The sequence below is a fragment of the Aegilops tauschii genome, chromosome 7 (genome assembly GCF_002575655.3).
Source record: "Aegilops tauschii subsp. strangulata cultivar AL8/78 chromosome 7, Aet v6.0, whole genome shotgun sequence".
Lineage (NCBI taxonomy): Eukaryota > Viridiplantae > Streptophyta > Magnoliopsida > Poales > Poaceae > Aegilops > Aegilops tauschii.
Window position 1 is genome coordinate 448,360,888 of NC_053041.3, and position 11,503 is coordinate 448,372,390.

Consider the following 11,503-nt stretch of genomic DNA (forward strand, 5'->3'; position numbering starts at 1 on the left):
GGGCCCCCGTTTCGACCGTAGCGCTCCAACACAAGTCTGCTTCCTCCGTTTTGCGGTACGCCACACCCCTCCCAATCAACAGGACGTCGTTTCGACCGTAGGAGGTCCGTTTCCTCCCTTTTGCGGTACGCCAGACCCATCCCGATGAACAGGATCCCGTTTCGACCGTGGCCAGTCGAACACACGGCCATTTCCTCCGTTCTGTGGTACGCCAGGCCTCGTTTCCATCGTCTGTTCCGTCCAAGCCGGTTGGCTCCCAATGAACACGACGACACATTCTGTTCCGACCTAGCCGGTTACCTCCCCATGATCACGACGATGGCACAACTTCTCCGTTCCGACCCAGCCATGTACACGAGCACTGGCCATTCGTATGCGCGAGTAGGCATTCGAGACCCCGCCCGTATGTACGCACGTGGCCGTATTTACTTTCTTGCACCCTGGCCGCTGTACGTACGTGTACATGCTATGTGCGCGCCTCTACTACGACACGTGCGCGCCTCTACATCGACCAGTATGTACGTACACGTTCGCGACCAGAATGACAACGCTACGTACGCTTCGACCTGGTGGGTCCCGACTGTCAGGCACTTCCTTGCGTGCAAAGATGTAGCTGGTGGGTCCCAGCAGTTAGGGGGGAATGTTTTTTTCGTGAAATACAGTGGCCCGTCCGGTGGGTCCCTGCTGTCAGGTGGAGGAATCATTATTTTTCGCTTAATAAGGAGGCACTTCCTTGTTGTGTCCGTGGACCTAGCTGTCAGCCTCTCCACGTACAGTACTCTTCCGATGGAAGTCGTTCCTTGACCACGTTGACCATGCCGCGCCGAGAGCACCAGGGCGGTGGACAATGGCGAGGCCTAGGAAGTAGACGACGCGGAGCCGGGGAAGACGCGACAGTGGTTGCCCACGTGAAGAGGAGTACGAGGGTTCACTGGTTCGGCTACGGTGTGAGGCTGCCGTCGCTACAGAATAACAGGGGGTGTGGGTGAGTAGAGGGATGGCCAGGCCAGCGGTGGGAGTAGTAGGGGGCGGTGCGGCCTCCGTGGCATCACAGCCGGCCACGGGAAGCAGGAGCACGCGGCACGACCGGCGCTGGTTTGGGCGGCCGGAGCAAGAAGACCAGAGGTTGAAGAAGCACTACGGACGTTGGATGGACATCGTACGGTCACTGGAGCTAGAATCGTTCATATTGACTAAGTTGACAAAGCCCTCTGTCCCCGTCAACTTAGTAGGCCTACAAGTCAGCCTCCCACTATGGTAGGTCCCAGCTAGCAGGCGGGGTTTTCATTTTTTGTGCGTAATAAGGAGGTACTTCCTTGCGTGCGAAGATATAGCTGGTGGGTCCGACCTGTCAGCGGGGAGAACTTTTTTTCGTGAAATACAGAGGCCCTTCCGGTGGGTCCCAGCTGTCAGGTGGAGGAATCATTATTTTGCACGTAATAAGGAGGCATTTCCTTGCGTGCGGCCGTGGACCCAGCTGTCAGCCTCTCCACGCATAGTCTACTTCCGATGGATGTCGTTCATTGACCATGTTGACCACTCCACGCCGAGCGCATCCAAGGTGGTGGACGACGGCGAGGCCCCGGACAGCAACGAGCCGGAGATGGGAAGACGCGGGAGTAGAGTCGCAGACGGAGAGGTGTATGAGGGTTAACTGGTTCTGGTGTGGTGTGGTTCGGCAGTCGGTGGAGAAGTACATGAGGTGTGGAGGGGTGGAGGGATGGCCTGGCTAGAAGTGGGGTAGCGCTTCACAGTGAAGCATGCTAAGCAGAGCTGCTAGCAGTAGGAGGCGGGAGCAGGTGGTCCCGGTGGCGCTGGAGGAAGAAGACGAGAGATTGAAGATGGATGCCGGTCGTTGGATGTAAATCCAACGACTAACGATGTCAGAATCATTTGTTGACTAAGTTGACAACAACTTGCGTTGGCTTCGACCTATTGGCCCACATTTCAGCCTCCAAAAATGTGGCACGTATTCAACCCATTTTTTTTAAAATTTACAGTCAATTTGATCTCTTATTTTTCGAATTACAGTCCATTTGCTAGGCTGGGTGAACAAATAATGTAGCGTCCATGCGGCCCATTTATTTTTTTCTAAAAAATTACAGGCCATTTGCACTTTCTCGAAATACACAATTTTGCTGGGCTGATTCTAATTATAATGTTGGGTTGGGCGCAGTAATGTTATCAAAAAATAAACAGGGGCTGAGCCTTTTGTTATAAATATATTCAAATAATGAGTGATTTATTATTACATTGGTCCTTAAATCTTACCAAACTTTTGTACACAATCACCAGGATTTTCGTTGCCAAAAAAATCAAGGATTTTATTGTTAAGAAATTATTTTTATAAGTTAATAAGATGTGGGATATTGTTTTCTTACATATGTAAGTATCTGTTAAATATATGATGACAATAACAATAATATGTAATAACATATAAAATAATTTAAATATATATAATATAATTAGAAAGGAAACATAAGTTGGACCAGGCGTTCCTATTCTTATATAGAAAAATAGAACATACCTCTGCGTTTTCTTCAAAAAATACATAGATTGGGATGCCGATGTTTCAGGAAAAATAAAACATCGGATGGGAGGTCCATAGGCCGGTCGATACAAGACGGCCCTAAAAAAAAATACAAACCGGCATGTCGTGGGATGCGCATGTTAAAAAAGAAAGCCTAGACGGGACAGCCCAAAACCCAACTGATACTTGCTGCCCTAGTGATAATAAATGATACCTGTCAGCTCCTCGGCTTCGTTGTGAATTTATCTCCTATAGTAACTACGTTCAAGCACCTAAAAAAATTTAACTATGTTGACAAACCCGTGGGCCCCAACGTCAGTATAGCATTATGAGAAAGTATTTTTTCGATGAGGCACTTGCTTGCGTACAGCCATAGACCTGGTGGGTCCCGACTGTCCACCTCTCCACATACAGTCCTCTCCAGATTCCTCTCGTTTGTTAAGCATGTTCACAACGGCAGACAGCGGCACCGCAGCGAGCGCACAAAGGCGCAGGAGGAGATCAGACCACCTGAGGCAGTGCCTTATTTGTAACGAAAGTAGTGCATTAGCCCAGTGGCCAAGTGACACTACCCGACAGTTGTTCCGCTCGGGTTCGATTCCACCTGATGCAGAGAAAATATCTCCAATTTTTTTGCCTCTGCCATTATTGACATGTGGGTCCCCATTGTCATCTACGCACACTACGTCCAACACTTGCGAAAACTCCGTCCCTCGTTTTCTCTGTTTTTCGCACACTCGACATTGTGTGGGCATTTTGAAAGTAGCATACCTTTTTGACTGTGCATCATATGAAGATGTGCTATGCATGACTGTTGATCAGCATGATGTTAACTGGCTGGTAGTTCCATTTTTGACCATGAATAAAACTTCCAACATGATGTTAACACTGTTTGAAAAGGCCGTGTTAATATAAATGCTCTGCCTCTGAAAGTTGCAGTTTCTTATCTGAAACTGAAACTTGTAGTTTCTTCTCTGAGAATCACATTGTCTGCACTTTTATACTCCTATGAAACTACATTTTTAAGTGCTAAAAATAGATCTCTAGAATTCATAAAATACTTCATATGCTCAATATTGCAAATCTGAAATTCAAAAGACATTCATATCTGAAAGTACTCTCAAAATACACAACACAAAACACAATTCATAACCTGCAAATACTGACAACCCTAAGCTCCTCCTGACAATTCACAACCTGCTCGACAATTGGGTTGGGGGGGGGCAGTCCCCTCCTATTCCTCGGTGGCAGACAACCGCCCTGTGAGACGATGTGAACGGCGAGGGAGAGGATGGCGGGGAAGCGTTGTCAGGGCAACTGCTTTTCTCCTCTTGCAGTTGGGTTCGGTCGACGAAGACTCCACCGGTTTGCTCTGGCACGACACCCTCACAAACGGCACCCTGTAGATGCCCGATCCTTCAATCTCTGGTGGATGCTCCATCTGGGATCGATACTCCCACCACCGCTCCCTCACGATCGGATCTGGTGAATCTGTTTGCTCCATGGCCCGGAGGAGGAGCTCTATGTACTCCCGCGCGACTCCCTTCGGGAGTATCGCCGCCTTTTCGCTCTATTGGAAATATTTGGCAATGGATGTCGCCGTCGCCGCTAGTTGGTCCTTGTTGTCAAACCAATACTGTATCTCCAACATCCTAGCTAGCTTCACATGGTCGCCGTCTGCGATCCTCACGTATTGGTTGTACTCCTCCATCAATCTACTTCTCCACAGCACCTTCACTCGCCGGCGGTAGTTTTTGAATGGAAGTGGAGAGGAGCATCACTGGTTTTGGACTAGAACGGGAGAGGAGCGGCACTGGTTTTGGATTGGAACAGGAGAGGAGGGGTGGTGGTTTTGAAATGGAAGAGGAGAGGAACGGCGCTGGATTTAGATTGGAACAGGAGAGGAGCGGCGGTGGTTTAAGAGGAGAGGAGCGGCGCTGGTCTTGGAAGTATTTTTTGTTTTGCGTATTTTGGGTCAAAGTTTGACCACGTACTGTATTTGACAAGCAAAATGTGAATGCATGTCACCAAAAATTGTATCGTTTGGTTCGTATCTGAATGTACTTTAAAATTATATTATTTTTGCAACGTATAACATATATTTTATTTGTGAAAATCATGGTCAATTATGACCCAAATAAAAGGGAGACTAGTTAATGTGGGGTCGCTTTCTTAATTGAAGGGTAAATTGATTTTGATTTTGATCCAGTCACAGCGCGCCGGCCCTCTCGTGCAATCCTAAATCGCTGCCGCACGCTCCTCTCCCTCTTCTCCATTGCAAAACCACCTCCTCTCCTCTCCATCATCTCCATTCCAAAACCACCGCCTCGCCTATCCCTCTTCTCCATTGCAAAACCACCTCCTCTCTCCTCAAACGAGGATCCCCTGATGTAGCCCATCCTGCCATTGAGACACTGACACATGGGTCCCACCAAGCGCGGGTCCCACCTGTCAGCGACCGAAAGGCAGGGAAACCTCTCCTCTCCATCATCTCCATTCCGAAACCACCGTCTCGCCTCTCCCTCTTTTCCATTGCAAAACCACCCCCTCTCCTCTCCATCATCTCCATTCCAAAACCACTGTCTCGCCTCTCCCTCTTCTCTATTGCAAGACCACCGTCTCTCCTCCCATCTTCCAAAGCTAGCACCGGACCACTCAGAAGGACATCTATGGAGAGGATGCAGTAGTGAATCAGGCAGATCACCGACGGTGACCAGGCAAAGTTAGCCAGGTTGAAGGAGATCCTTACTTGGTTTGACAACGAGGAGATTTCGAGGACGGTGAGGGCCATGTGGCAATGTATGCGAAAGAGCGAGACGGCGGCGATGAGGGCGGCGATGTACTCCTCGGCGGCAGTCATGCCGTAGTCCTTCGAGTTCATCGAGTATCTCCTCTGGGCGATGGAGCAGACAGATTCGCCCGAGGCGAAAGGCAGGCGGAGGTGGTGGGCGTACAGGTCGAAGGTCGAGCACCTAGAGGATAATGAATCGATCGAGTACGGTGTGCCGTTCGTGAGGGTGCAGAGCCAGCCGGAGCCACATGAGTATTCGTTCTACCACGCAAGAGGAGGCCGGATGGCGCTGTCGATTCCTCGCTATTCTCCACGGTTCTCTCGACGCTCGCCTCGTTTCAACGGTGTTGGTAGGGTTTATGGTAAGCTTCGCACTAACCTAATCTTCCATCTGCTCATGCTTACAATCAGTGTGACAGCTAATAAAAATCATGCTTACAATCAGTCTCCGAGTACTACGCCAATCACCCTAAAATAGCTCTGGACCTTTGGGTCAAAGTTGTGACACTATGTACAAATAAAGAAAAATAGGTTGGTGCTTCTTTCAGAAAAGAGTACTCCCTAGAAAACTGCCAATATAAGCTGCTAGTATTTTTTTGAAGTCCAAGCTACTAGTATTTGGTTAGAGGATTTGCTGCCGAGAAAGATCCGTCCACAGTGAGCGCCACACATCCCACTGGTGGTGGTGGATGCCAATGCTTAGATGGAGCAGGGTTGGTGTCGGTAATTTTTACTTGGCACCTCGCACTCTACATATATGCCGGTTCCATCTGCATATTTATGCAGTTCCACCAAAATGCAGCTGAATAACCCTGTTTGCATAGATAATGAAAAAGCGTGATTACATTATGGTGGCACTAGTTGATGAAACATACACTAATAAATAGAAGAAAAATATTGCGATAGTATCATAGTATGCCATGCTGCGAGGGCGAGATGGGCCCTGACGCCTCATACGGTACGCCTCATACTGGAAATTGACCCAAGTCTCCCCGATACACCTTCTGCCAGTGATGAACATCAGTGTATAGCGGTAGTACAAGGAGGGGCCTTGAGACATTCCAATCTATATTTTTGTGCAGATAAACTAAAATTAAGCACCCCAGTTTGCAAAAACGCTTAAACATTAACAATGGGACTAGTTGATGAAACATATACTAACAAAGAGAAGCACTTTCTTTATCTACATTGGAAATGAAATGGTAGAGAGGACACTCGCTCTATTTTAACTATATTATTACTTCATTTTATCAGTGGCACTAGGGTCGAGCAGGTGGCAAACGAGGTGTACCGTGCGTCGCAAGGATGGAGGCCGGAGGTGCTTAGACTGGGATGCTGAAGCTCGCTTTATCTTCCCCCCTGATGTTTCTGTGGTAGCATTTGGGTTGTAATCCAAACTTGGTCGAGCTAGTGCTACGTCCCCCTACCTGCCTAGCTTATGTGGCGAACTTGTCTCCTGCTAGTACTCAGTCCGGTCTAGTAGTAGTTGCATAACTGCCTGTTTACACTGAGATGTTGTCTGATAGTGGTTCTCTATGGTAGGGTTTCTTTAATGAAATCGGAGGAAACCCCCCCTTTTGATATATAAAAAAATCAGTGTCACTAGCGGTGCCAAAACATTGCCTCAAATTAATAGTGCCACTAGATTAAGGTGCAAAATAATAGCATTACTGCTTTATCATGGCAATGCCAAAACAGTAGCACAAGAGCAGGCTCAACATGCAGACGGTCAGACCAAAAAGGAATATACCTCGTGATGGGAACCATATCTGCAGTTAACGCCATAGTAGAAGGGATGACACCAGTCACCAACATGGATGATTCAATTCATGGGACCTTTTGGTGCAGTTCACCTAAATGAAGCAATGTCCCATGAGCTAGCAGCTTCTTCTTCGTTTTTGTTTTAAGAAAAGGGCTCTAGCCCCGGTTCCATTTCCATCAGAAAACGAAACCCACAAAGCTTCTTCTTCATTAGTTGCAATAAAATTGAGCAACATCAAGGTTGGTTGTGAAGCTCCTGGAATGTTCAACTATAATTTGGATATCATTTGTGCAGTTCAACTAAGATCAAGCATGAAATGTATGTCGGTTTGCACAAAAAAGGTGGAAAGGAGGGTGACAAAAAAGTGATGAAACATACATCAAATGAAAAGAAGCATGTTCCTTATATGTATGGCAATCCTACAATCACAGTAGCAATTTCTAAAGCAGCAGCATTGCTAGATATTAGTGTGGGCATTAGGATTAATTATGACAACCATTAAATATGACATCACTTTAATGGTGCCATTGCTTCATTTTACCAGCAACATTACATTAACAGCTGCTACAGAGGCGGTATTTGGGCACGGGAGAGTATGCGGACCAGGACAGTTGCATTTCTAACGAAAAGAAGCAACTTATCTTAATGGGAAATTTAGCAGGACATGAAAAAAGTGCCATTGATTCATATTACTGGAGGCATTACATTGAAAACAACATTGGTTTAATGTGTACTTACTTTTAATAGTGCGACTGCTACATTTTACCAGTGGCATTACATAAGAGTGGCTCGGGGCAACAAACATCAGAACAAGATATCTGGGTTGGTCCCATTTTTGTTCGGTATAGCCACCTTATACTGTGTGAGGCTAGCAAATCTAGTGCTGGACTTACTCTGTTGACTTGTCCCCTAGTCCCCGCTTTCTTTCCTTTTTCATCCAATAGATCGGGTTTATATTGAGTTTTGTAGTGCGTTTCCCTTTATTTCCCTATTAGACCAAGAGACCAGTTGGATAGCCAGTCTTTGCTACTTTTCGCCACCAATATTTCCTCCCTCGACCAAGTCCTAGATTCAGGTAACAGATCTTCCCCCACCCCCACCCCCTTTCTTCCTTGTTTGAACCAAGTAGTACTAGATTCGAGTGCATGAACTACTTTTACCTCTTAACAGTCAAAATTTAGGTGGCTTTTGAACAGCCGACCGATCCTATCTACGAGGGGGCCTGGGAAATAGTAAAGATACACACGCAGCGACGTCAGGAGCTCGGGAAGTAGAGCAAGGCCGGTTTTGAAGGAAGTTATACCTGAGGGTCGCCGGGTTGTCGCTAGGTGGGTGGCGGGAGGCCGGATCTGCCCACACTACGGCAGCGAGGAAGAAGGGGTTGGAGGCCCTCTCTAGCCAGCGGTGCTTGGGAGAGAACGGCAAGGCACGCTGATCGGGACGTGCCGGCAGTGGGTAAGAGTCGTCGCCGAGGACGACCGCGTGAATGTTGAACCTTCTCACCTTCCCCGGCGGAGAGGATCCGGCTGGATCTGTGACCAGCGGTGAGCAGAGAGAGAGTGTGTGGCCACCGCTATCATGTTTAGATCTGGAGAGGACGAGACAGTGTGAAGAGAGCAACACTAGCAAGCAAGCGCGGAGGCTCCTGCCTATATAGTGGAGTACTAGTTTTCTTTTGTCTACCGGAGCCGGCTTGACCTTGTCGATGACTGTCGAGAAGTCTTCATGCACGTGCCCCAGAGGCGCAGTTGTCGTCATTTTGATCTGAAGCACCGGATTATAACATATAACACGAAAAATTCCACATGACAAGAAACCATAACCTCACTGCCCAAAGGAGACAACATGAATCCCGACGGACAAACTAGACGAGGATCAAAGCTCAAATTAAAGATAAACTCGTAGAAAAGGGGTCCATCGATAGATGTCCTAATTATCATAGCCGGCTTGACCTAGATGGTAGCCGAGTACTCTTCGTGCATGTGCCCCCAATGACCAGCGCCTTGGAGGAACTCAGTTGTCGCTGTTTAACCCTCGCAGTGATCCAAAGCACATGACACCTAATATTGCGAGATGACAAGAAACCTTTTTTTAGATTTCTCATCAGAACTACAACCCAGTACAACACATCCTACATGATATTGTAAGTGCATCTAGTGCCACCCCTAGTTGGTTTTGGAGTATTGACGACAAACTTGGTTGAGGGACTAATGTGTTTGTGAGAACTGCAGGATAACACAGGTAGTAGTCCCTTATTGATTCGGTTTTCCTACCAGAGATGACTCCTAAAAATGTGTGAAGACATTGAAGACAATGGTGGTCTGTGAAGATATTCACACTGAAGATTATGACATGATAAGACATCACCTGAAGACTATGGAGTGCGAAGACATAGTTGTTTCGTAGTTTCCTTTTCTTCTTTGTTGAGTCAGAGGAACCACCGTACTGGTGGGGTCCAAGTGAACAAAGTCAGAGTGACTGATGTGATGCTCAACTAAATCCTATGTCTTCGAGCGAAGACAATGAGAGCAAATCTTATCCAGAGCTGGATGAGTCAGCTTTGCTTGTAGCCCAAGTCAAGCTGCCGCGTGTGTTAGAAATCTGACCGTTGGACACATGTCAGTTCCTTAGCGACCCAGGGTCATTTCGGAAAAATCAGGTCAGGATGCCTCCTGGCTATAAATAGCCCACCCCCTACACCATAAATTGGTGGCTGCTCAGAGTTAGTGCACGACTTTTGTCATTTGAGAGCAACCCACCTCCGCAGCATTTGAGAAGAGAGAATCCTTGCAAGGACAAAGCCCAAAACACCCAGAGCCAAAGATTGTTAGGCATAACTGAAGTTTTTCTGTCTGCGTGATCTGAAGATTTATTACACTTGAGGACTGTGAATCCTCCAACCAGTTAGGCGTCGCGTTCTGAGCATCCAAGAGCCATTGTGGATTGCTAGTGAACAAAGTCTGTGAAGGTTTGGAAGTCTACCTTGAAGACTTACCAGAGTGATTGGGCGAGGACTGTGTGTTCTTAGCTCAAGGGGAATAAGGTGAAGACGCGGTCTTCTGAGTTGAATCTCAGCCTCCCTAACCAGACATACAGTTGTCACAGCAACTTTAACTGGTCTACCAAATCCATGTCCTCACCAAGCAACTGGTTCTATCCTACCCATCTCTTTACTTTATAGTTTGTCTTCGTGAAGTCATTGCCTGCTTGCATGAACTGATTGGCTTCACTTTGTGAAGACTGTTTGCTGTTTGGCTTCATACTATCTTCCATCCTGATCCATACTACCTAGCTGCTGATAGTCTTCGTGCTTTCACTTCATTGCTTACTTGACTATGGCTTGTCTCGTGTAGTCTACCTTCCGCTGCATATCAATAGGTTCATTTCTACTGTTTGTCTTCAAAGCCCCCGTGTTTTGAAGACTTTCGTAAAAATTGCCTATTCACCCCCTCTAGTCGATAACTAGCACTTTCAATTGGTATCAGAGTAAGGTGCTCCCTTGTTCTGTGTGATTCGGTTTAACCACCTGGAGTTTCAGCTATGTCGACTGCAGGGACAATCAAGGTCTCCGCTGCGTGCCCCGTCTTTGATGGCATTGATTACCCCTACTGGAAGAATAAGATGCGTATGCATCTTGAAGCCATTGACGTCGACCTCTGGTATGTCATCAAGAACGGCGTTCACAAGGTCAGTGAAGGTGTCACTACTGCTGATGTCAAGAGGTTCATTCAATTGGACTCGACTACCAAGAACATCATCTATGGTCATCTCACCAAAGGACAGTATGACCGTGTGAGTGCTCTGGAAACTGCGAAGCTAGTCTGGGACTAGCTATCCAAGGTCAACGAAGGCGTCTCAACCCAGAGAGACTCAAGGATTGATGTTGTTCGCAACCTCTTCAACCGCTTCAAGAGAAACGACAATGAGAATGTCCAGCTCACGTTTGATCGCCTCACTGATATCACAAATGAGCTTCGTGCACTCGACGCCACTGAGATCACGAAGCACGAAGTCGTCAAGAAGCTTCTGAGATCACTTGACAGCTCATTCGACACCCTGGCCCTGATGATTCAAGAACGCCCTGACTTCAAGACTCTCGATCTGTCTGACATACTTGAGAGGCTCAACACACATGAGTTCCAGTTATCTGAGAAAAGTGATATCTATGGTCCCAACTATGGCCGAACTCGCGCTTTGAAGGCAAAGGTTGTTTCCTCATCTGAAAAAGAATCTGACTGCAGTTCTGAGGATCCTGAAGACATTGGAAAGGAGCTTGCTATGCTTGTGAAGAAGTTCCAGAAGTTCACCAAGAAGAAAGGCTTCAGAAAGTCTTCAAGATCCAGCCCTAGAAATGATGAAGCTTCCACTCGTGATCACAAGAAGAGAACATGCCACAAATGCAAGAAACCTGGTCACTACA